Source organism: Bidens hawaiensis, unplaced genomic scaffold (genome assembly GCF_021521415.1).
Source record: "Bidens hawaiensis isolate Kalapana, Puna unplaced genomic scaffold, B.hawaiensis_p1.1 tig00010251_1, whole genome shotgun sequence".
Classification (NCBI taxonomy): domain Eukaryota; kingdom Viridiplantae; phylum Streptophyta; class Magnoliopsida; order Asterales; family Asteraceae; genus Bidens; species Bidens hawaiensis.
Genome location: NW_027491776.1, coordinates 266,848 through 290,657, shown reverse-complemented (window position 1 = coordinate 290,657; position 23,810 = coordinate 266,848).

The window sequence follows — 23,810 nt, the reverse complement described above, 5'->3', positions numbered from 1 at the left end:
TTAATTTTGATGTTTAATGGGTTGTGTGTAAACCCTAATTCGGCCGATCATATGTATGTGATTAATATGATTATTGTTAGTTGGATAACTAGATTGATGTTGTTGCTTGATTGATTGTTGTCTTTGATTTGAGTTAAAACACAAACCCTAATCTTGTATGTATGGTGAAATTGATATGCATGGATAGTAGTTATAGTGTCTAGAGGGTTGTATGGATGCATGATAGTTCATAGATTGTTATTTTGTTGAGTTTTGATGTGAACAGATTCTGGACAGAATGTATGTACGATGTTTAACTGACTGTAACGAAGTGTGAACGTGAAAATTGATTCAGATTGTGGGTACTGCAGTAAACTAGGTTGAGTCTAGTTTCTATAAAGTATAAATTCGTAATTTTTGGATAAGTGGAAGTATACTTTTATGATTTTACAAAAACGTGATGCAAAGCTGAGCTGTTAGACCTGCTGTTAGGTTAAGTTGTAAATGTTATATCTCATGAACCACGAGGCCAATTGGGTTGGTTCCACTTCTGGAACTTGACTCATTGAGTTAGGAACCAAACCCAAGTGGTCTTGCATTTATTGGATTTTTTGTTTAACGGGAATTGCAAATAACATTCTGTTGCGCATGAATCTGACTGATATGAGTTTGCTGTAATGTTTTGGTCATTATAAGAAAAATATGTGGAATAAAAATAAGATAAAATATGTTCTGGAAACCTAAGATATGTATGCTTCTGTGGTGATTTTTGGTGAATTAATTGAAACGTTATGATCGGTGAACTAGTGCAATCTTTCAAGTAGAAATTCTGTCATAACGAAACTAGCTGCTGAGTTGTATAGGAATGCATGAAATATGATAGTTTTTATATAATTGTTGTATTTTGACCAAAATACCCTTGCGGGGAATAGTTGCTAGTTGATTGCCATGAATTGACCAAATTGCCCTTATGGGGAATAATGGTTAGTTAGTCTTTGTTTGTTGACCAAAATGCCCCTACGGGAATAATTGCTAATAAGTATGTTATTAATACGTGACACGAAAGTAATTGCTCACTCATGTATCGTATCACAATTTTACTTGTTTAAGTCACACACGATTCACAAACGAAACACGAAACATGTTACGTGCATAGGTATTATGTGCCGAGTCTAGAGACTCGATAAACATTCCGATACTTAGAAAATCTCTTTGTTATTTTAGAACGCTAGAGAGTTTTCTACGACGCGCATCACTCGGTGATCTAGATCGGATATTCTTCGCAAACAGTGAGTTCACTTACCCCACTCTTAAACTGTTTTCAAACGTTTTTCACTTGGGGGAGATAACATACTCCGATAAACATATTTTCTGAGATAAACGCATATGAAAGATTTTGTTATAAATTATATATCACTTGTAAAGGCTAAGCGGCATACATAACATTTGAAGTCCCACACATCGGACCGGTTAATATTTGGAATAGCGAGTCACTTTTGGGTAGTACTACTGGGTTTGACAAACCCCACCCGACGCTAAGCTCAACTGGAGGTTGAGTGGGTGTAAATTTTGGCTAACACTTACCATGGTCTGGAGGACCTGGTGACGGGCACTTGATAAACAGTCAGCTTCGGTCGCGAACCACTTAGCGATACTTGTTGTATAGATTAGCTACCTATCGATATATAATTTGACATAACATTATCTGGTAATGCAAAACACTTAAACGCTGTAACGTGGTTACACACTTAAACGCTGTAACGTGGTTACACACTTAAACGCTGTAACATGGTTACACACTCAAACGCTGTAACGTGGTTACACACTCAAACGTCGTAACGGGGTTACGCAACATTTAAACGTCGTAACGAGGTTACGCAAAACGCTAAACGATTTATCTTATTTAACTTGTGAACTCACCAACCTTGTGTTGACACTTTTAGTATGTTATTCTCAGGTAGCCGAGGCGGGCGCGGTTTAGGAGCATGCATTAATTGAAACCATCTTTATTCTGCAAACTTAATTTTTAACAGTTACATTTGGTTTTAAGTCGTCCTGCGTGACGCAACTTTTGAATTAAGGTTTTACGCTTCCGCACTTACTTTCATTTAAACGTTTTTATTTGGTTTGATTATAACTAATGATTCCGATCCTGCCAGTTCACACCCTCTGACGGTAAAACTCCGTTAGTGGATTTTGAGGGTGTGACAGATTGGTATCAGAGCCATTGGTTATAGCGAACTAGAAACTGCATGCATACTAGACTATAACCGCGAAGACCCATTAGTTATAATGATACGCACTGCATAGGTTTGTGTAGTCTTGAAATCTTATTTCCTTATCTCCTTCACTCATACGCGCGCATATACCCGGCTTACCTGTAGGAATGTCGACGCCACCCTCATCATCATCCGATTCGATGACGCATGCTCACGGGAAGGAACCGCAGTTACCTACTGCCTCGCCACCCCGTGTAGTCCCGGAACTCGAAGCTCCTGCACCAAAGAGGTACCGCCTATCCGGAGGCTTGTATGACAACAACGTTAGCTGGGAATGGTACCCCAACATGATCAGACGTATGGTCTACCGTGAACAAGTTCCCCCATTGCCTCACCCGAACCACCCTGCTTACCCTAACACTCTACCACCTATAACCGAACCTGTAGAGCGAGTTCTCGCAGCTGTCGTTTCTTGTTTGGAGCGTGATGTGGGTTACATGCGCTACACTAGAGAAAATGTTGCCAGACTGTTTAAAGATAGAACCGAGACTCAGGAGGAGATTGCCCGCATGGCAGCGGCAATGAAAGAAATGCAAGAGACTAGTGAGCAACAAACCAAGGTTATGATGAAGATGCAAGCCGAGATGATAGACTTGCAAGAGCAACTCCAGGTAGCAAGGACCCGAACCGAGATAGCTTGAGAGCGTTGCGATGTCTTACAAATGCAACTTACTCAGAACGCAGCCGAACCTGAAGAAGATCCCGAAGAGGAGCCTGAGGAGGATCCCGAGGAAGATCCCGAGGAGGAACCCGAAGGAGAACCGGAGGAAGAACCGGCTGAGCCAGAGGCACACTCAGAGGTGTCCCCAGACGATGTGCAGATGTGCAAATTCTTGGATTGGAACTGGCTAACGCGATGAACTGGGAGGAGTTCAAAAACATGATGCGAGAGGAGTACTGTCCGAGGGAAGAAATTTCGAAGTTAGAGTCGGAGTTTTGGTCGTTGAAAATGGTGGGTTCAGAGATTGAAAGCTACACTACTCGTTCGCACGAGTTGGCAGTGATGTGTCCGCGGATGGTGGATCCGCCGAGCAAGAGAATAGAAATGTACATTGATGGTTTAGCACCGCAAATTCAGGGCATGGTGACGTCTTCCCGACCAGCCACGATCCAACAAGCGATCCGTTTAGCTCACAAACTGACGGATCAGGCTGTGACCCAAGGTGCGTTACCACCTAGGGGTTCGACCACTAAAGCCCGTGACAACCCGAGTAATGACCACGTCAGCAACAGTAACAGCAACAGCAACCCGAACAGCGGGAAGAGAAAGTTTGACAACACCAGATCTTCATCCTCGAACCTCCCACCGCAACACCACTACCGTAAGCCCGAATTTACTACTCGGAGCTTTAACACTCAGAATCATAACAACAACACCAACCACAACGGTAGCGGGCAGGTTTCGAGCGGATATGCTGGGAAATATCCAAAGTGCAACAGGTGCAACTTTCATCATGTTGGCCAGTGTGACCGTGTCAAGTGTCAAAGATGCGGAAAGATAGGTCACCAAGCGAAAGAATGTAGAGGAGACCTTGCGGCAAAGGGTGTTCCTAAGCCACCGATGACAACTAAGGGATGCTTTGAATGTGGGCAGGAAGGTCATTTCCGGAAGGATTGCCCCAAGCTGAAACAGAATGACAATAACGGGGGTAATGGAAGTGGCAGTAATGGTGGAGGCAATGGCAAAGGAAGAGCGTTTGTGATTGGATCGGGTCAAGCCCGCAATGATCCGCATGTGGTGTCTGGTAAGTTCCCTGTAAACGATTGTTTTGCTTCTGTTTTGTTTGACACTGGAGCTGATAGGAGTTTTGTGTCGAAAGCCTTTAGCCAACTTTTAGACCTTACTCCAACCCCGTTAGACGCTAAGTCTCCTGTCGAATTAGCTAACGGTAAAACTGTAGTAACAACTCATATACTTGCGGGATGTAAGTTGAAACTGTCAGGTCATGTCTTTGATATCGACCTTATTCCTTTTACGCTTAGTAGTTTCGATGTCGTTGTCGGCATGGACTGGTTATCCGAGAACCGAGCGGAGATTATATGCCATGATAAGATAGTCCATATTACCACCCCTTCTGGCGAGATCATTTCGGTCCGAGGCGAGAGAAGCGGCATGACCACCAGCGTCATTACCCTTTTGAAGGCACAGAAGTATCTACGAAAGGGTCATCCGGCAATTTTGGCGCAGATTGTTGAGAAACCCGCGGAGGAGAAACGAATTGAAGACATACCGGTTATGCGAGACTTTCCGGAAGTTTTCCCAGAGGAATTGCCCGGACTCCCTCCTATTCGTCAAGTCGAATTCCAAATCGAGTTGACACCCGGTGCAGCACCCATAGCACGAGCCCCGTATCGGCTCGCACCGGCGGAACTTCAGGAGTTGTCCACTCAGTTGCAAGATTTGTTGGATAAGGGTTTTATCCGACCTAGCTCATCGCCATGGGGAGCCCCTGTCTTGTTTGTCCGAAAGAAAGACGGGACTTTCCGAATGTGCATCGACTACCGGGAGTTGAACAAGGTGACGGTCAAGAACCGTTATCCTTTACCCCGAATTGATGATTTGTTTGACCAGCTTCAGAGATCGAGTTACTACTCGAAGATCGATCTACGATCCGGTTACCACCAGCTAAGAGTGCGCGAAGAAGATATTTCAAAGACGGCTTTCAGAACACGGTATGGTCACTACGAGTTTTCAGTTATGCCTTTTGGCCTGACCAACGCACCAGCCGTATTTATGGATCTCATGAATCGAGTATGCAAGGCGTACCTCGACAAGTTTGTGATTGTTTTCATTGATGATATTCTCGTCTACTCCAAGAACGAGACTGACCACGAAGAGCACTTAAGGATAATTCTGGAACTACTGAAGAAGGAACAACTGTATGCTAAACTCTCGAAATGTGAATTTTGGCTTCGCGAGGTTCACTTTTTAGGACATGTGATCAACGAGAATGGTATCCATGTCGATCCCGGTAAGGTAGAGGCCATCAAGAACTGGGAAGCACCTAAGACTCCGACTGAGGTGCGACAATTCCTAGGACTGGCCGGCTACTACCGGCGTTTCATCGAGGGATTTTCAAAGATTGCTCAACCCCTCACCGCTTTGACTCACAAGGGCACTAAGTACAACTGGGGTGACGCGCAAGAATCCGCTTTTCAACTGTTGAAAACCAAGCTTTGTAGCGCCCCTATTTTAGCCCTCCCCGAGGGAACGGAAAATTTTGAGGTACACTGTGACGCATCTATACAAGGTCTCGGTTGTGTGCTGATGCAACTCGAGAAGGTTATAGCCTACGCCTCTAGACAACTACGGGTTCACGAGAAGAACTACACGACCCATGATTTGGAACTCGGAGCTGTGGTGTTTGCTCTTAAGATATGGAGGCATTACTTGTACGGTACCAAGTTTACCATTTACACCGACCACAAGAGTCTCCAACATATCTACGATCAGAAGGAGCTGAACATGCGACAGCGTCGTTGGGTCGAGCTGCTTAAAGATTACGATTGTGCCATCAAGTACCACCCTGGCAAGGCCAATGTGGTGGCCGACGCCCTCAGCAGAAAAGAAACAGATAAACCCAGACGGGTGAGAGCATTGCAACTTACGATTCATGCCAGCTTACCCGATCAGATTCGCGATGCGCAACTGGAAGCGTTGAAAGATGATAATCTTCCATCGGAACTCATGCGGGGCATGAGCAAGCAACTTGAAACCAGATCGGACGGGGTCCGATATTTTGAGAACCGGATTTGGGTTCCACGATACGGAGAATTGAGAACTCTAGTGATGGACGAAGCTCACAAGTCCCGATATTCTATCCACCCTGACTCAGATAAAATGTATCATGATTTAAAGGAACTTTACTGGTGGCCGAACATGAATGCCGACATTGCCACCTACGTGAGCAAATGCTTGACTTGTGCCAGAGTCAAGATAGAATACCAGAAACCATCTGGTCTACTGCAACAACCGGAACTCCCAATGTGGAAATGGGAACACATCTCAATGGACTTTATTACGGGTTTGCCTAAAACACCGACGGGATGCGATACCATCTGGGTGATCGTTGACCGGTTGACTAAATCGGCGCACTTACTAGCGATTAAGGAAACAGACAAATGGAAAGACTGACTCGTGTCTACATGAAGGAAGTAGTGTCGAGACACGGAGTGCCTGTCTCGATCATTTCCGATCGAGATTCTCGTTTTACCTCACACTTTTGGAAGTCGCTGCAAAGCGCACTGGGCACACGTCTCGATATGAGTACCGCATACCATCCTCAGACGGATGGGCAAAGTGAACGGACTATTCAGACCCTGGAGGATATGTTGCGTGCATGCGTCTTAGATTTCGGAAAAAGTTGGGAACCCCACTTACCCTTGGTAGAGTTTTCGTATAATAACAGCTACCACGCAAGTATTAAGGTAGCGCCGTTTGAAGCGCTGTACGGACGGAAGTGTCGATCACCACTCTGCTGGGCAGAGGTGGGTGATAGCCAAATCACTGGTCCGGAACTGGTATTCGAAACCTCGGAAAAGATTGTTCAAATCCGAAATCGCATGGCAGCAGCACGAGATCGCCAAAAGAGTTACGCCGACAAGCGCCGAAAACCTCTCGAATTTCAAGTAAACGATCGAGTGTTACTCAAAGTCTCACCCTGGAAAGGTGTGGTTCGCTTTGGTAAGCGAAACAAACTCAACCCACGATATGTTGGTCCGTACCGGATAACTGAGCGCATTGGTCCGGTGGCGTACCGACTGGACCTACCAACAGAACTCAGTGGCGTACACGATGTATTCCACGTATCAAATTTGAAGAAATGCCTATCTGATGAAACCCAAGTAGTCCCGTTGGAGGAACTACAAGTTGATGAACAGTTACGGTTCATTGAGGAACCAGTCGAGGTTTTGGATTGGGAAACCCAAAACGCTCAAACGCAGCAAAATTCCAATCGTTAAGGTTCGTTGGAACTCGAGACGTGGACCGGAGTTCACGTGGGAACGCGAGGATCACATGATGAAAAAGTATCCTCACCTTTTTGAAGGGCTAACCAAACACCGAAAACCGCGAAACCCGGCAAACCGTCAAACATCACCGGAGGTATGAACTAAATTTCGGGACGAAATTTCTTTCTACTAGGGGATGATATGACAAACTGAAAATTTTTCTTACTTTTTCAGGCTCTCATCACGACTTGACTCAAATTTTCGGGACGAAAATTCTTTAACATGGGAATGATGTGACAATCGTCAATTTCAGGTTAACCCCGTTAACTCAACTCCTTCAATTCAAACTTTAAGATCGTTGAATCTATAACGCACACTTCATTACATTTAAACTAGGGTTTAAATGACGCTTAACACTTACTACATGTGTAGTCTTTCGGGATTTGCACCGAAACGCAAACGAGTTGACGCGAACGATTGATAAATAAACGACAAACGTCAAAACAATAATTATGTGATAATTATGTGTTAGATATATGTGTGTTACTTGATTATGTTATGTGGAATATTAAACAAGAAACAAGAACCAACTAATTAGGCTAGAGATGTAACATTTGGAAGTTTAGGGACTAGAGTGTAACTTGTATATCTATAAATATAACCTTAACTACAAACCCTAATCTATTTTCTAAACCCACAAGACCCGATCGGCCCCTCCCTTGTTCTCCACGGCTGCCGTCCACAAACACCCTCACACAACCATCAAATCAAGAGATTAATCCAAGAACTAGGTGCTAGGAAGGTATACTTGATCACCTCTTACCTCTTTGTTGTTTAATTTTGATGTTTAATGGGTTGTGTGTAAACCCTAATTCGGCCGATCATATGTATGTGATTAATATGATTATTGTTAGTTGGATAACTAGATTGATGTTGTTGCTTGATTGATTGTTGTCTTTGATTTGAGTTAAAACACAAACCCTAATCTTGTATGTATGGTGAAATTGATATGCATGGATAGTAGTTATAGTGTCTAGAGGGTTGTATGGATGCATGATAGTTCATAGATTGTTATTTTGTTGAGTTTTGATGTGAACAGATTCTGGACAGAATGTATGTACGATGTTTAACTGACTGTAACGAAGTGTGAACGTGAAAATTGATTCAGATTGTGGGTACTGCAGTAAACTAGGTTGAGTCTAGTTTCTATAAAGTATAAATTCGTAATTTTTGGATAAGTGGAAGTATACTTTTATGATTTTACAAAAACGTGATGCAAAGCTGAGCTGTTAGACCTGCTGTTAGGTTAAGTTGTAAATGTTATATCTCATGAACCACGAGGCCAATTGGGTTGGTTCCACTTCTGGAACTTGACTCATTGAGTTAGGAACCAAACCCAAGTGGTCTTGCATTTATTGGATTTTTTGTTTAACGGGAATTGCAAATAACATTCTGTTGCGCATGAATCTGACTGATATGAGTTTGCTGTAATGTTTTGGTCATTATAAGAAAAATATGTGGAATAAAAATAAGATAAAATATGTTCTGGAAACCTAAGATATGTATGCTTCTGTGGTGATTTTTGGTGAATTAATTGAAACGTTATGATCGGTGAACTAGTGCAATCTTTCAAGTAGAAATTCTGTCATAACGAAACTAGCTGCTGAGTTGTATAGGAATGCATGAAATATGATAGTTTTTATATAATTGTTGTATTTTGACCAAAATACCCTTGCGGGGAATAGTTGCTAGTTGATTGCCATGAATTGACCAAATTGCCCTTATGGGGAATAATGGTTAGTTAGTCTTTGTTTGTTGACCAAAATGCCCCTACGGGAATAATTGCTAATAAGTATGTTATTAATACGTGACACGAAAGTAATTGCTCACTCATGTATCGTATCACAATTTTACTTGTTTAAGTCACACACGATTCACAAACGAAACACGAAACATGTTACGTGCATAGGTATTATGTGCCGAGTCTAGAGACTCGATAAACATTCCGATACTTAGAAAATCTCTTTGTTATTTTAGAACGCTAGAGAGTTTTCTACGACGCGCATCACTCGGTGATCTAGATCGGATATTCTTCGCAAACAGTGAGTTCACTTACCCCACTCTTAAACTGTTTTCAAACGTTTTTCACTTGGGGGAGATAACATACTCCGATAAACATATTTTCTGAGATAAACGCATATGAAAGATTTTGTTATAAATTATATATCACTTGTAAAGGCTAAGCGGCATACATAACATTTGAAGTCCCACACATCGGACCGGTTAATATTTGGAATAGCGAGTCACTTTTGGGTAGTACTACTGGGTTTGACAAACCCCACCCGACGCTAAGCTCAACTGGAGGTTGAGTGGGTGTAAATTTTGGCTAACACTTACCATGGTCTGGAGGACCTGGTGACGGGCACTTGATAAACAGTCAGCTTCGGTCGCGAACCACTTAGCGATACTTGTTGTATAGATTAGCTACCTATCGATATATAATTTGACATAACACTATCTGGTAATGCAAAACACTTAAACGCTGTAACGTGGTTACACACTTAAACGCTGTAACGTGGTTACACACTTAAACGCTGTAACATGGTTACACACTCAAACGCTGTAACGTGGTTACACACTCAAACGTCGTAACGGGGTTACGCAACATTTAAACGTCGTAACGAGGTTACGCAAAACGCTAAACGATTTATCTTATTTAACTTGTGAACTCACCAACCTTGTGTTGACACTTTTAGTATGTTATTCTCAGGTAGCCGAGGCGGGCGCGGTTTAGGAGCATGCATTAATTGAAACCATCTTTATTCTGCAAACTTAATTTTTAACAGTTACATTTGGTTTTAAGTCGTCCTGCGTGACGCAACTTTTGAATTAAGGTTTTACGCTTCCGCACTTACTTTCATTTAAACGTTTTTATTTGGTTTGATTATAACTAATGATTCCGATCCTGCCAGTTCACACCCTCTGACGGTAAAACTCCGTTAGTGGATTTTGAGGGTGTGACATTTCTCATTTTAAATCCCATTCTCTGATCGAGTCTAAGCATGTAGGATGCTTAAATCTCTCAACTTATGCTCTGATACCAACTTGTAAGGCCCCGAACCCAGTAGCCCTACTTTCGCGTCGGATTTACTCATAAACACAGTTCTTACAAATCAGAGTTCACTAAAACTTTCGCGGAATATAAAAACTTTCTTAAAACATTTCATATCAAAACACGTCTTGTCTTAAAACATCATTTTGCCTTTCAAAATAAACGAAACATTAAAATTAAACATTTTGAGTCTTCCGATGCCAGCCTCTTATTCAGTGCCACGTGTCTCCTCAAGCGAGATGCCTCCTCCTACTCACCTGTGTGCATACTAAAAGTCAGCTACGCTGAGTGAGTTCTAGTTAATCAAGCAACTTATCATACAACCACTGCATGTATCATATACGTATCCAAAGACACGTAGTCCACTATCTAACCTGCTTACCTTACCACTTAGCCTCTTATTTACACCTACCACCTTACCACTTTGCCACTTTAATAACGTATAACGTTATGCCACTTTGCCACTTTGCCACTTTAATAACGTTTAACGTTATGCCACTTTGCCACTTTAATAACGTTTAACGTTATGCCACTTTGCCACTTTAATGACGTAGTCACGTATAGGCTTACCCTACCACGTACTATCGTCATGCCACTATCACTCTTACTACACCCTTGCCACTTCTAACACGCTCTACCTCTACTTATCTACAACATGCTTCATATCATTTACATAATAAGCAAGTCACATCATAGCATACATACACACTATTAACCACTTGGCAATCACTGTCCTTGGCGATGCGTGCAATATCCGAAGATCGTTCACGCACCAACAAGTATTATATAATAGCTACCTCGTATAACATCTATAGCATACACTTACCACTTAAGGTAAGTGTATTCACACTTCACATCGAGTATGCACATAGCCCCGAAAACATAACAAGGAAATGGGGCTAGAAACTCACCTGCACTCTGTCTCTTCCTCCGATAGTTGTAAATCCCTTCTTTAACTGAGCTCGGCTGACTGTATAAGTTACACGTATCAATACTCGCCTGATCTAATCTGGTGGCCTAGTATTAGCTTACTTTTACTTATCGTTTATAATTTATTTTCTAATCGAACTCGACTTTAGGCGAAGTTAAACCTTAGGCGAATTTAGCTTTAGGCGAAGTTAACCCTTAAGCGAACTTAGCTATAGGCGAAGTTAACCCTTAGGCAAACTTAGCTTTTAGGCGAAGTTGTCATCAGACGAACTTAGCTTTTAGGCGAAGTTGTCATCAGGCGAACTTAGCTTTTAGGCGAAGTTGTCATCAGGCGAACTTAGCTTGCAGGCGAAGTTCATCAGGCGAACTTAGCTTGCAGGCGAAGTTGTCGGCTGCAGCTACTGTTCGTCCTTAATCATCTTCGTTTCTTAACCAAATAACTCGATTTAGGTATCCACGTAATCGTCTGACCAGCGCCTACAAACCCCAACCATCCAATCGGCCTAACATCGATGTTTAAGGGGTGCGATTTAGGCATATAGGTTACGGGTTCCTTTAGGTTAACAATTAACCTGTCAAATGCTAATCAATTCCAGTAATATTTGTTGTTTTAGGTTCGTTTATAACAAACTAACACAGATCTATGATTTCCCAAATCAAACCGAACCTATACGAACGATTTCTAACTATAAACGTACCTTGAACGAGTCGAACTACGAACCCGGTTAAGCCTTGATGTTGTTTTGGTCCGTCACGACGTTCCAGCACCAACAAGCTCGGGTTTTCGCCTTCGGATCTTGGATCGGGTTATAAGATGGTGTTGTGTGTGTTTTGGTGGTGTACGGAATATGTGAGAATGAGGATTAAATGGTGATTAATGGTATTTATATTTAGGGATCATGGGCTTAAGCCCATGGACTCTCCTTCCTTCTTTCATAACCCAAGTCCATAACCCATATCCATTACCCAACACTAGCCCGACCCATACCAACTCCTACTCTATTTATTTATTTCTCGATAACCCGAGTAAACTTTCCCTCTATTATTAAGTAATACAATATTATTTTGGAAATTTCGGGATGTTACAGCAGGCCTCGTTCAGTGAAAACAGAAGCTACAGTTTTCAAACGAACCAATGAAAGCCCAAAAGAATAAATGGAGACTGCAACGAGTAAAATAATGCTAGAATGAGGGAATAACCTCCTTAATCATCCCATGGGTCCCTAAATGTCTCATTCAGTGAAAAAAAAAGCCGAACAGTCGCTGCTAGCCTCTTTTAGTGAAAACAGAAACAAAAGTTTTCAAACAAACAAATGAAAGCCCAAACGAACAAATGATGACCGCAATGAGTAATTGAAGACTAGAATGAGGGAATCACATCCTTAACCATCCCATGAGTCTCTAATGACCCCGTTCAGTTACTACAAAAGGCAAACATTGGCTGCTAGCCTCATTCAGTGAAAACAGAAGCTATGGTTTTCAAACGAACCAATGAAAACCCAAAAGAACAAATAGAGACTGCAACGAGTAAAATAAGGCTAGAATGAGGGAATAACCTCCTTAATCATCCCACGGGTCCCTAAATGTCCCATGCAGTGAAAAACAAAAGCCAAACAGTCGCTGCTAGCCACTTTTAGTGAAAACCAAAGAAAAAGTTTTCAAACGAACAAATGAAAGCCCAAACGAACAAATGATAACCGAAACGAGTAATATAAGACTAGAATGAGGGAATCACATTCTTAGCCATCCATTGAATCTCTAATGACCCCGTTCAGTTATTACAAAAGCCAAACAGTGGCTGCTAGCCTCGTTTAGTGAAAATAGAAGCTACGATTTTCAAACGAACCAATGGAAGCCCCAAAAGAAGAAACGGAGACCGCATCGAGTAAAATAAGGTTAGAATGAGAGAATAACCTCCTTAATCATCCCATGGGTCCCTAAATATCCCATTCAGTGAAAAACAAAAGGCAAACAGACACTGCTAGCCACTTTTAGTGAAAACAGAAGAAAAGGTTTTCAAACGAACAAATGAAAGCCCAAACGAATAAATGATGACCGAAACAAGTAATAGAAGACTAGAACGAAGGAATCACATCCTTAGCCATCCCTTGAGTCGATAATGACCGAAACAAGTAAGTTTGTTGTTTTTTTTTTCCAGATTTACAAAATTATCTGCTTTGCTTTTAACCATATTGTATTATTGTAATAAGATGCAAATTTAGTAGTTACCATTCTTATTTTCTACTTTCCTATAACCATATTGTATTATTGTAATAAGATGCAAATTTACTAGTTACCATTCTTATTTTCTACTTTCCTATTGTGTTTCGAATAAGATTACCGGTCATTCAATTACTTGCTGCAGAAGTTCGACAAACTACCCAATCTCTGCTTTCACAACTTCTTTAAAAAACTAAGATCAAATATTTAGGTAAGTTTGTGTTTACAAAACACCATATTCTTCTATTTCTAATAATTAGTTAATGTGTGTTTGGAAGTGAATAATAATGATGACGATATAATAATGGTGATGTTAACGGTTATAACATGTTATTATTAATTAATTTGCTTAATTGATCGGTTATTCGAACATCCATTCTTTGTGATTGATGTATGTACGATGCGAACATGTGAATAACTATATGGAAATTTCCCAAAATGTCTCCTTCATATAAAGAAATTCCATATTTCTCCCCCTTAATTTTTGTTTCCAGAATTCTCACCAACCTATCGCTTCACCGGCGACATGCTAGCAAACCAATCATAGAAAGACGCATGGTCGAAAATAGTCGTCGGTGGTGTGTTATCCGGGCTATGGTGGCCGGCTGTGTGTTGTACTCAACCTATCGCGTCATCGGGCTGCTCTTTAATTATACTGTAATAATAATAATAATAATATTTTTCAAATCATTGCATTTATATATGCCTTAGTATCTTCTTATTTTAGAAAATACATGTCAACCCACTAGACCTTTTTGGGCCGAAGTAGATATGCAACAGAGGTCAGTAAGCCTAGCCCATATGCGGCCTATATCACTTAACTAAGATTTGTTCCATTATATCTGGTAGAGTTAACTAATTAAGTGTCATTTTTATACATGTGATTTGTTTAATTACGTAACTTTAGTATCGTTTTTGAATTCATTGCAATTGGATATCTAACATTTCAAAAACACGCCATTTTAGTATTTTTTTTTTCTAACTCCGTCTATTTGTCCCTTAAGTTAGGGGTAAACTGGTAATTTTGTTTGTTTTTATTATTTTCATGTTTTAGTTAAGTTGCATTTTCATGCATGTGGTTTGCTCAATTACGCAACTTTAGTACCTTTTTTTAAATATTTTGCAACTAGATACTTGGGATTAGTTTTGAACACAAACAAACCAAAAGAGGCATTACATATTACAATTAAAATGTCATCTCTAACCCTAAATAAACATGTCACCCCCTTCTCATCGTCCCTTCAAACCCTATCCATTGTTCATCTTTAAGTTCAATGAATTATGATATGGCGAAGATGATTATGAAAGAATATATTTTAATGGCTTTGAAATGCTATAGTTTCTTCATTTTTTTAATTGGTGTTTTTTTATGTTAACGATTTTTTGATCTTTCCTTCAATGTTAAAGGGAGCTTTCTTATTAATGCATTTTGCGTTGTACATTATGAAGAAAGGATGCATTATCGTCTCCCCGATTTCAAGTGCCCACAACGACTATAAAAATGGGTCATGTGTAAAAAAAAATTCTTAAATTTTTTGACCTAATTAAACATAATTAGACTATATGCTAAATTAGAAGGCTCTTTTCAGATTTTCTCGGCCCAATTAAATATAAACAAACTAATTAATGGACTACTAGAGTACTAGATCTCTTTTTAGATTTTTCTGGCCCAATTTCAATTGTTAATGTTTAAAAAATGTTATGTAGATAAAAAAAGACAGAATTACAAATTTTGTCCTTTAAAAAAAGCCAAAATACGGTTCGTGTCCTTTGTTAAGTTTCCTTGCAGGTGGTGTACTTTAAACATTTTTTTCCTACACGTTATGTCCTTTAAGCTAACTGGGTTAGAAAAACTCAGTTAAGTATGACATGTGCCAGACATGTGATGGGCATAATTGTAATTTTAGTGTATCTTTAAATTAAAAAAAAAGAAAATATATATATTCCCCTCCTTTCTCTCTTCTTTCTCTCTAAGCCACCACCATCGCCATAAACTCCGGCCACCATAAACTCCGGCCACCATAAATTCCGGCCACCGCAAACGATCCCTATCACCCGAACCTGACCCATCCTTTTCCAAAACCCGTATCCCTATCACCCGAACCCGACCCATCCTTTTCCAAAACCCTCCACTGAGATCTGCCCGAATCTCGCCGGAAAATCATTGGTGGTTCGAGATCTTCCCGAATCTCGCCGGAAACAACCACCACCACCGTTAACATGATCAGATATCAGATGTCATCTTCATCCTTTCCAAATCCTAAAACCCAAATCTACTTCATCCTTTCCAAACCCTACAACAATCTCTTTTGAATGCCGACAAGATTTAGAAATCTTTTGACTTATAATTTGAAGGACAACAAAACTACAAAGAAAAGGCTTACGAAGACGTCAAAGACCGGTGGGTATAGGCGGCGATTGTCGTACATCACTTTTTGGGCAAATAGGCGGCGGCTGATATTAGTTCATAGCATATCTGTGTGGTTAATTGGATGTGGGAAGAACTAATTTCAAATCTGCAGATGAAGAATTGGATGTACGCGACCTAATATTTTAGGGTTTCGTGGTCGATTTAAAAAGTTTGGGCTTCGTGGTGGCAGTTGCAGGTGTTGGCTGTTGTGTAGTGGTGGTTGCGGTATGGTGGTGTGGTTGTTTCTGGTGGCCGGAATTTGTGACGGTGGCTGGCGGTGGCCGATTTAAGAAAGTATGGTTTTGTGGTGGCAGTTACAAGTGTTGGTTGGTGTGTGGCGGTAGCTGTGGGTTTGGGCTTCATGGTGGCCGGAGTTTTGGAAAAGGATGGGTCGGGTTCGGGTGATAGGGATACGGGTTTTGGAAAAGGATGGGTCGGGTTCGGGTGATATGGATCGTTTGCGGTGGCCGGAGTTTATGGTGGCCGGAGTTTATGGTGATGGTGGTGGCTTAGAGAGAAAGAAGAGAGAAAGGAGGGGATTATATATATTTTCTTTTTTTTTTTAATTTAAAGATACACTAAAATTACAATTATACCCATCACATGTCTGGCACATGTCATACTTAACTGAGTTTTTCTAACCCAGTTAGCGTAAAGGACATAACGTGTAGGAAAAAAATGTTTAAAGTACACCGCCTGCAAGGAAACTTAACAAATGACACGAACCGTAATTTGGCTTTTTTTAAAGGACAAAATTTGTAATTCTGTCTAAAAAAAACTTTAAAAATTTTTGTCAGGCACCGAAATAATGCCCTAAACGCCCGCCAAGCCTAGAATGGGGTTTGGGTCAGCCTGCATGGATGGTTTCACAAGCATCAAAGTCGTACAAAATGAACTAAGGCTACTTACGTAACTTGGATAATATGGTATAAATATGTGTCCGAGTTCCATCAGTTAAATCTCTGATTTTGTCAATAAAGACTAACATCTACTTTTGTGACGTAAGTAGATTGTTTTATTATTATTATTATTATTATTATTATTATTATTATTACTACTACGTAGTTATTTATTGTTTAGCTTTTCATAGCTGACTAAAGATCTGGCTTTGAACTTCTATCTCTTTTATATATAGTTTTTGAGTTGGAGGTCTCTTTGGAAACAACCTTTCTATTCTACTAGATAAAGGCACAGTTTTCATACATCCCACCTCAGACCCTGCCAATAATTTTGCTGTTGGTAGGGATTTTACCGGATAATATTGATTGATCGATCTACTTTAATGATTTTAATTTAGTTCATTTTCACTATAACACGCTGTAAATCACTTATTCACAAAAAAGTTTATTTCCATGAATAATATCTTACATTCAACATATGCACATGCCCATCACAACAGCCTAACCCATTAGCTAGTGACAAACATAAACTACAAGAAACATAATCTAGAACAAGAAATTCAAACACTTTATATAATAGGAAACATACACACAACATTCATCACAAACTTTCATTCCATCATTGCATCCAAACCAAACTAGCGGGTGCAATAGTTCGTAAGGAGGCATGCCCTGTCCTTCCTAACATTATAAGATCCTGTGCAATCCTCATTGGGACAAGCTGGACTACTACCGGCCTTTAGAGCATCCAAGGAAATATAAGGTTTCTGGTCCATAATTATCCGCCTGTGTTCTTCAGTGTCCATTAAAATCTCTTCATTGTCTTCCACTAATGACCGACACTCCCCGATAGTGCCATTGCATGGGCTAGCATAATGATTTGATGATGGTAAAGATCCATGACAAGTGTTGATCATCATCATCATCATTGATAGTGTAAAGATGACACAAGTGAAGCAAGTGAAGTTGGTGTTTCTTGATACATGAGTTGCCATGTCTTGTTGTTTTGTAAGAAATGTGTTGATTTGTTGATGTTTATATAGGAATATTAGAAGATAATGTTTGAAAAATGAATGTGTGATTTTAGTTACTTTTGGCCAATAGCATTTTTTTGTTTTTTTAGTAGACTTTTGGTCAATTATTATGTTTAATAGTCATCAAATATATACATATTTTTTTATTAAAGAAATGACAAAATTGCATTATCAGGTAGAGTGGTAGACATATAAATTTATGCATTTAAAAGTTATATGCCCTAGTGGATTGGCGTTATATGTAGTTTGATTACGAATGAAAATATCTAATAATTTATTCCTTATGTTAAGGTGATCACAGGTTGAATTAATTTATATTTATATGTATTAAATGGAGGAACTTAAAAGTTAAAATCCCTCCCATTATAGCTTTCTCTTTGCAGGATATAAATGGTGCGATCCGTAGTGATGATCGATTGTTGATGCTTAGGGAAGGCCGTGACAAACGGATATTTTTAAACAAGAAGGTGAGGATCGAGAACATTCTTGAAGATATCAAAGATTCAAAGTGCTTAGTTTTCTCTATATTAAAAGCATATCTCGTTATTTAGATATCGAGTAGGATATGTGGAAAATGTTGTCGGTGTAACCTTTGGTTTTTTGTTGCCTGCCTTGATAGCATCTTATTAGTTAAGGTATTTGGTTTTTGTTGAATGGAAATTGCAATTCAAATTTTTTTTTTTTACTTAAATCTGTATACACTTAATATTATGTAATTTAAACACGACTAACGCTGAAAACAAAAGAATATATTCGATGGCAAGATCCCTCAGTGGAAGAGGTTACCGCCGAAAATTTGTTGATAAAAGGTTGCCAGAAATATTGTTGTGGTAATCTCATTTGCAGCGGATAAAACCTGATGTTACTGTCCTTTCATGCTTCCTACAACCGGTTTTCAGTTCAAGCCCACACCGGCCTTTACTACAACACCCGAAACCCATCCCATATGAAAGAAATGTCAAATCCTTACTAAGCTTCAAGTAACTTCAACTTTAACTTCAAGGAAAGTAAAAAAGTTAAAAAATGCATCAAGATATTCATATGACTAACACGAATCGGTTTATAAACTAAAATCAATTTCAAATGTTAAGGAGCACATGAGGCTTTCTTTAGATAGCAAACAAAGTTCTTTGAGGAATAGAACAAATGCAGTTGACCAAAGTCAAAGTCCAACTGATGAGCCCGGAAGCAACAAATGACAACCAACAAGTCAAACCCATGAATCAACTTCGGCCTTGAGATTATCAAGAAAACCAGTTTCACCAAGGGTTTCAAATACATTGACAAAAATCCTCTAGAACCGGCTCTGTGGAAGCACGAAGTGAAACAACCGATCAACAACAAATCTCGTGACGGCTTCCAATGGGTTTATGATCAATTGAGAAAAAGTTGACCAAAGTCAAGTTCAAAACTTCTCGTAAGTACCTTAGAGCTCTTAAACAGATACTTACACTGCATTCTCGGGTTTAAAATACAAAGAAAAGAAATGATAAGATTAGATAAGAGAAGAAAGGAAAAGAAATTATATACTTAAAAGACATTCTCGAGTTAAAATAAAATAAAAGAAAGTGTTAATTACATTCTTGAGTTAGATAGGGAGGAGAAGATAGGAAAAAAAAACTGTAACTTTACAATTATGCCCTCATTCTTGAGTTAGATAGGAAGGAAAAGATGAGTAAATTAGTAATATATAAACTTTTCATTCACAAGGAAAAAAGGCATAATTTTTCTTTCCATTCTCTTTCTTTTCTTTTAACAAAAAAACTTAAGAATGAAACAAGAGAAACTTTTCTATCTTTTCTTTTCTAAACCCTTAAATAAAAAACTCAAGAATGCAATGTAAAGAAATACATAGAACAAAACTTCTCGTAAGTCTTCAACTTCTCGTAAGTTGGACCACATTGTATTAATGTAATAAGATGCAAATTTAGTAGTTACCATTCTTTTTTTCTACTTTCCTATTGTGTGTTGAATAAGATTACCAGTCATTCAAGCACTTGCTGCAGAAGTTCGACAAACCACCCAATCTTTGCTTTCATAACTTCTTAAAAAAAACTAAGATCAAATATTCAGGTAAGTTTGTGTTTGAAAAACACCATATTCTTCTATTTCCAATAATTAGTTAATGTGTGTTTGGAAGTGAATAATAATGACGATGATATAATAATGGTGATGTTAACAGTTATAACATTTTATTATTAATTAATTTGCTTAATTGATTGGTGAAGAGGTAGGTCCCAGCAGAGCCCAGTTGGACCCGCAAGACTCACCTCAAAGAGGGACGTCTGCGCAGTTGGACCCGCAAGACTCACCTTCAAGAGGGACGTCTGCGCAAAGGCCAAACTCGCAAGACTCACCTCGAAGAGAGACGTCTGCGCAGAAACCAACTAGATCCGCAGGACCCACCATGCTCAGAGACGTGACGTCCTTACGCGTAGTACGCAAGCTGTTCCCGCAGGAAAAGCCTCCCAATGGTCGACGTACTCCGCCTGTTCCCACAGCAACGGATACTAGCCATCAGGGAAGGCTACCCGCGCAGCAAGGCTACACGCACAAGACACTTAACTCTTAAATAATTCAGTAATGTCACCTGAAGAAGGAGTGAGCAAGCCGGGAACACTCCCGCACAAAGCCGGGAACACTCCCGCACAAAGCCGGGAAAACTCCTGCCCAAATGAGCCAGTCCGTACGATACTGGAGGATCTTTTGTACTGTACCTGACGAGGTATGGACAAAAGATCTGACCAAAGATACGACAGCTCACTGACAACAGTACAACGAGCAGCACGCTCTTGTACCTAATGTCACTATTAGCCGCTGCCTACTCACCAACCTGTTGGAGCACGTGCATAGCCTGCAGTTGGCGGAAAAGGAATAGTACACAGCCGGCCTGGTCACTATCAGCCGCTGCCTACCCACCAACCACCAGCATGGCACGTGCGTAGCCCACAGTTGACAGAACAGGAATACTATTCAGCCGGCTGTACCTGCTTGGAAACCTACCTTCGGCTATAAATACTCCAACACCTTGGAATGGTATTATCATCTTATCTCATATCTTATATCTTGATATATTACCTGATATCTGCTCTAGTCATTCTCTTAATATACACTTATATTCAAGAGCAATCTAGTCTGATTCTCACGCTGGAGGGTGGTCACAAGGATGTACCCCCCCTTCTCAGTGACGAGCTCACGGTGTCTGTTTTGCAGGTCATCAGAAGAACCATCTTTGCCGGAATAGAAGGTCATCAGGCGGTCGACATGGGGCTCCACGCCCAGAATGAGGCACACCCATTCGAAGTGGCGAACCTTAGCGATCGCCATCGGGTGCACCTCCGTCAAATGAACACCGTGTCTCTCCAGAACACGGTATACAAACTTCGTCAATGGGAACCTGAGATTCCCATAGATGAAGAATGCAGCATACACCCCTATTTTGCCCTTGGGGGTAGAGATGGCCAAAAAAACCGGTTGGGGAACCGGTTTACCGATTTAAATCGGAAACCGGTTTTTACGAAAACCGGTTTTTTAAAAACCGGTTTGACCGGTTTAGAAACCGCCGGTTCGTCTTTCAGTTACAAGTTCTAGATCCAAAACCGGTTAACGAACCGGTTAATGGAAAAACCGGTTTTTTTATTAACCGGTTATGGAAAAACCGGTTAACCGGTTTATAAAAAAACCGGTTTATAACGGCTATATGCCCGTTTTTTTTGTTTTTACCATTTTACCCCCACAAACATCTATATATAGTTTAGGTTTGGTATTGGTTAGATCACACTCGATTATACAACTCCAAATGCTCTAAACGTTTATTTCATACGCGATTATTTTGTTATCTCACGCTCAATTATACCACATTACCACTCCATACGCTCTTATTTCGTAGTCGTTTATTTCATACTCGAGTATACTACTCTTATTTCGTAGTCGATTATCATGGCCTCCCAAAGTGCTGCTTCATCCGTCAACATGGGTGCCTCGAACACGGGAGAAACGGTCGTTCGGGTCATCCCCACGAAACGAAACCATGATGTTTGGCAACATTTCGACCTATGCGAAATGTCTAACGGTAGCCAAAAAGCTCGATGCAAATATTGTTTGAAGTTTTATGGAAAAGATGCAAACTCCACTTTAAAAGCGCATGTACAAAGGCCCTTTTGCAAGGCCTTGAAGGACGAATCGGGAAGTAGTTCGCAGCCGGAGATGACGAATCAATGAGCGGTGTTTACGTACGACGTTGAAGCGGTGAGTCAACAGTTTTCAAACTTTGTGATTCAACAAACACTTCCTTTCAACCACTTCGACAACCCTCAATTCACGGAGATGATGCAAAACTATGTTCAACCACGCTACCAACACGTAAGTCGTTCGACCCTTAGAAGAGATTGTCTTAAAGCATGGAAAAACGCTAAATCCGAACTAATTTCATACTTTTCAAACTTACAAACTGGTGTAAACTTAACAACGGATGTGTGGTCGGTACCTCATGGTTCGCCCGACTCATACATTTGTGTGACGGCTCATTGGGTTGACCCCGAGTCGTGGCAAATGATGAAACGAACCGTTGCGTTTCAATTGTTTGATTACCCGCACACGGGTAGAAATATTTTTCAAATCTTGGATAAAGTCATTCGACAATACAAAATTGAACATAAAATCTTTTCAATTTCGTTTGATAACGCGTCCAACAATACGGCCGCGGTTGGCCATTTAAAATTAAAGTATAAACCTATTTGTGATGGAGCGTTTTTTCATAGCCGATGCATTGCACATATTATCAACTTGGCCGTGCAAGATGGGTTAAACGTGATCGAAACGCAAAGAAACAATTTTAAAAGAATGTTACGAGATGTTTTTAGCAACAATAAAACATTTTCAAGATACAAAAAATTTTGTGTAGAAGCTAATTGTCAATGGTTGGGGCCAAATTGGGATTGTCCAACAAGATGGAACTCGACTTGTAATATGTTTGAGAAAGCCATCCAACAAAAAGAATCATTAATTGCGTTTCATCAAATTTTGTCAAGTAGGGGTAAATGTGCACCGTACGATCCTAGAAACTGGTTATTGATTGAGATCGTTACGGAGATCCTTCAAATTTTTAAATCTTGCACAACTAGTTTATCCGGGGTTTACTATCCAACAAGCCCCATTGCTTTACCAAAAATTGCTGTCATGTGCACAAAGTTGAGTGAACTTCATTGTAGGGGTGCACCTTATTTTGATATGGGTGTAAAAATGAAAGAAAAATTTAGAAAATATTTTCAAGAACTACCCGCTGTTTTGACATGTGCTGCTGCGTTAAACCCTTGCATCAATGTTGGTGGTGTTGAAGCTTTAATAGAAAAAATTTGTGATGAGCTTGGGTTAAACGACGATCAAAACCCCTATTATAGCCAAATTTTAAAGAATGCTTTCAACACCACCTTGTCAAACATGTATGATGTCTACCTTACAAAATACGGGTCGTCTTCCCAAATTCATGACTCGTTAAGAGCTGTTGCCCAATCCCAATCCCAAACCGACCTTGAAATGGGGATGTACTACATGATTTGGGAAGACGCCGGTAAACGTCAAAAGGTAAACACCCCAAGCAGTGAACTTGGAAGGTATGGTGGTACCAACTTTGTGAAACACATGACTCCGGATGAATTTAGAAGTCTTGATTTGCTGGCTTGGTGGAGAGGTAAGGAGGATGAGTTTCCGATCCTCGCCGCCATGGCCAAAGATTTACTAACGGTCCAAGCTTCCACGGTAGCTTCGGAGTCTGCTTTTTCTGTTTCTGGCAGGGTTATATCGATTAGGAGGACTCGACTCACTGCACCAGCTATAGAGATGTCGATTTGCTACAAGGATTACTTGGACTCTTTAGATAGGGCACAACATCAACGCTCACTCGAGGGGGAAATGGAGTATGAAGCGGGCTTGTATGAAGACGAGGTCAATGAAGGACACACTCAACCAATGACCGATGAAGAAGCCGCGTACGACGAT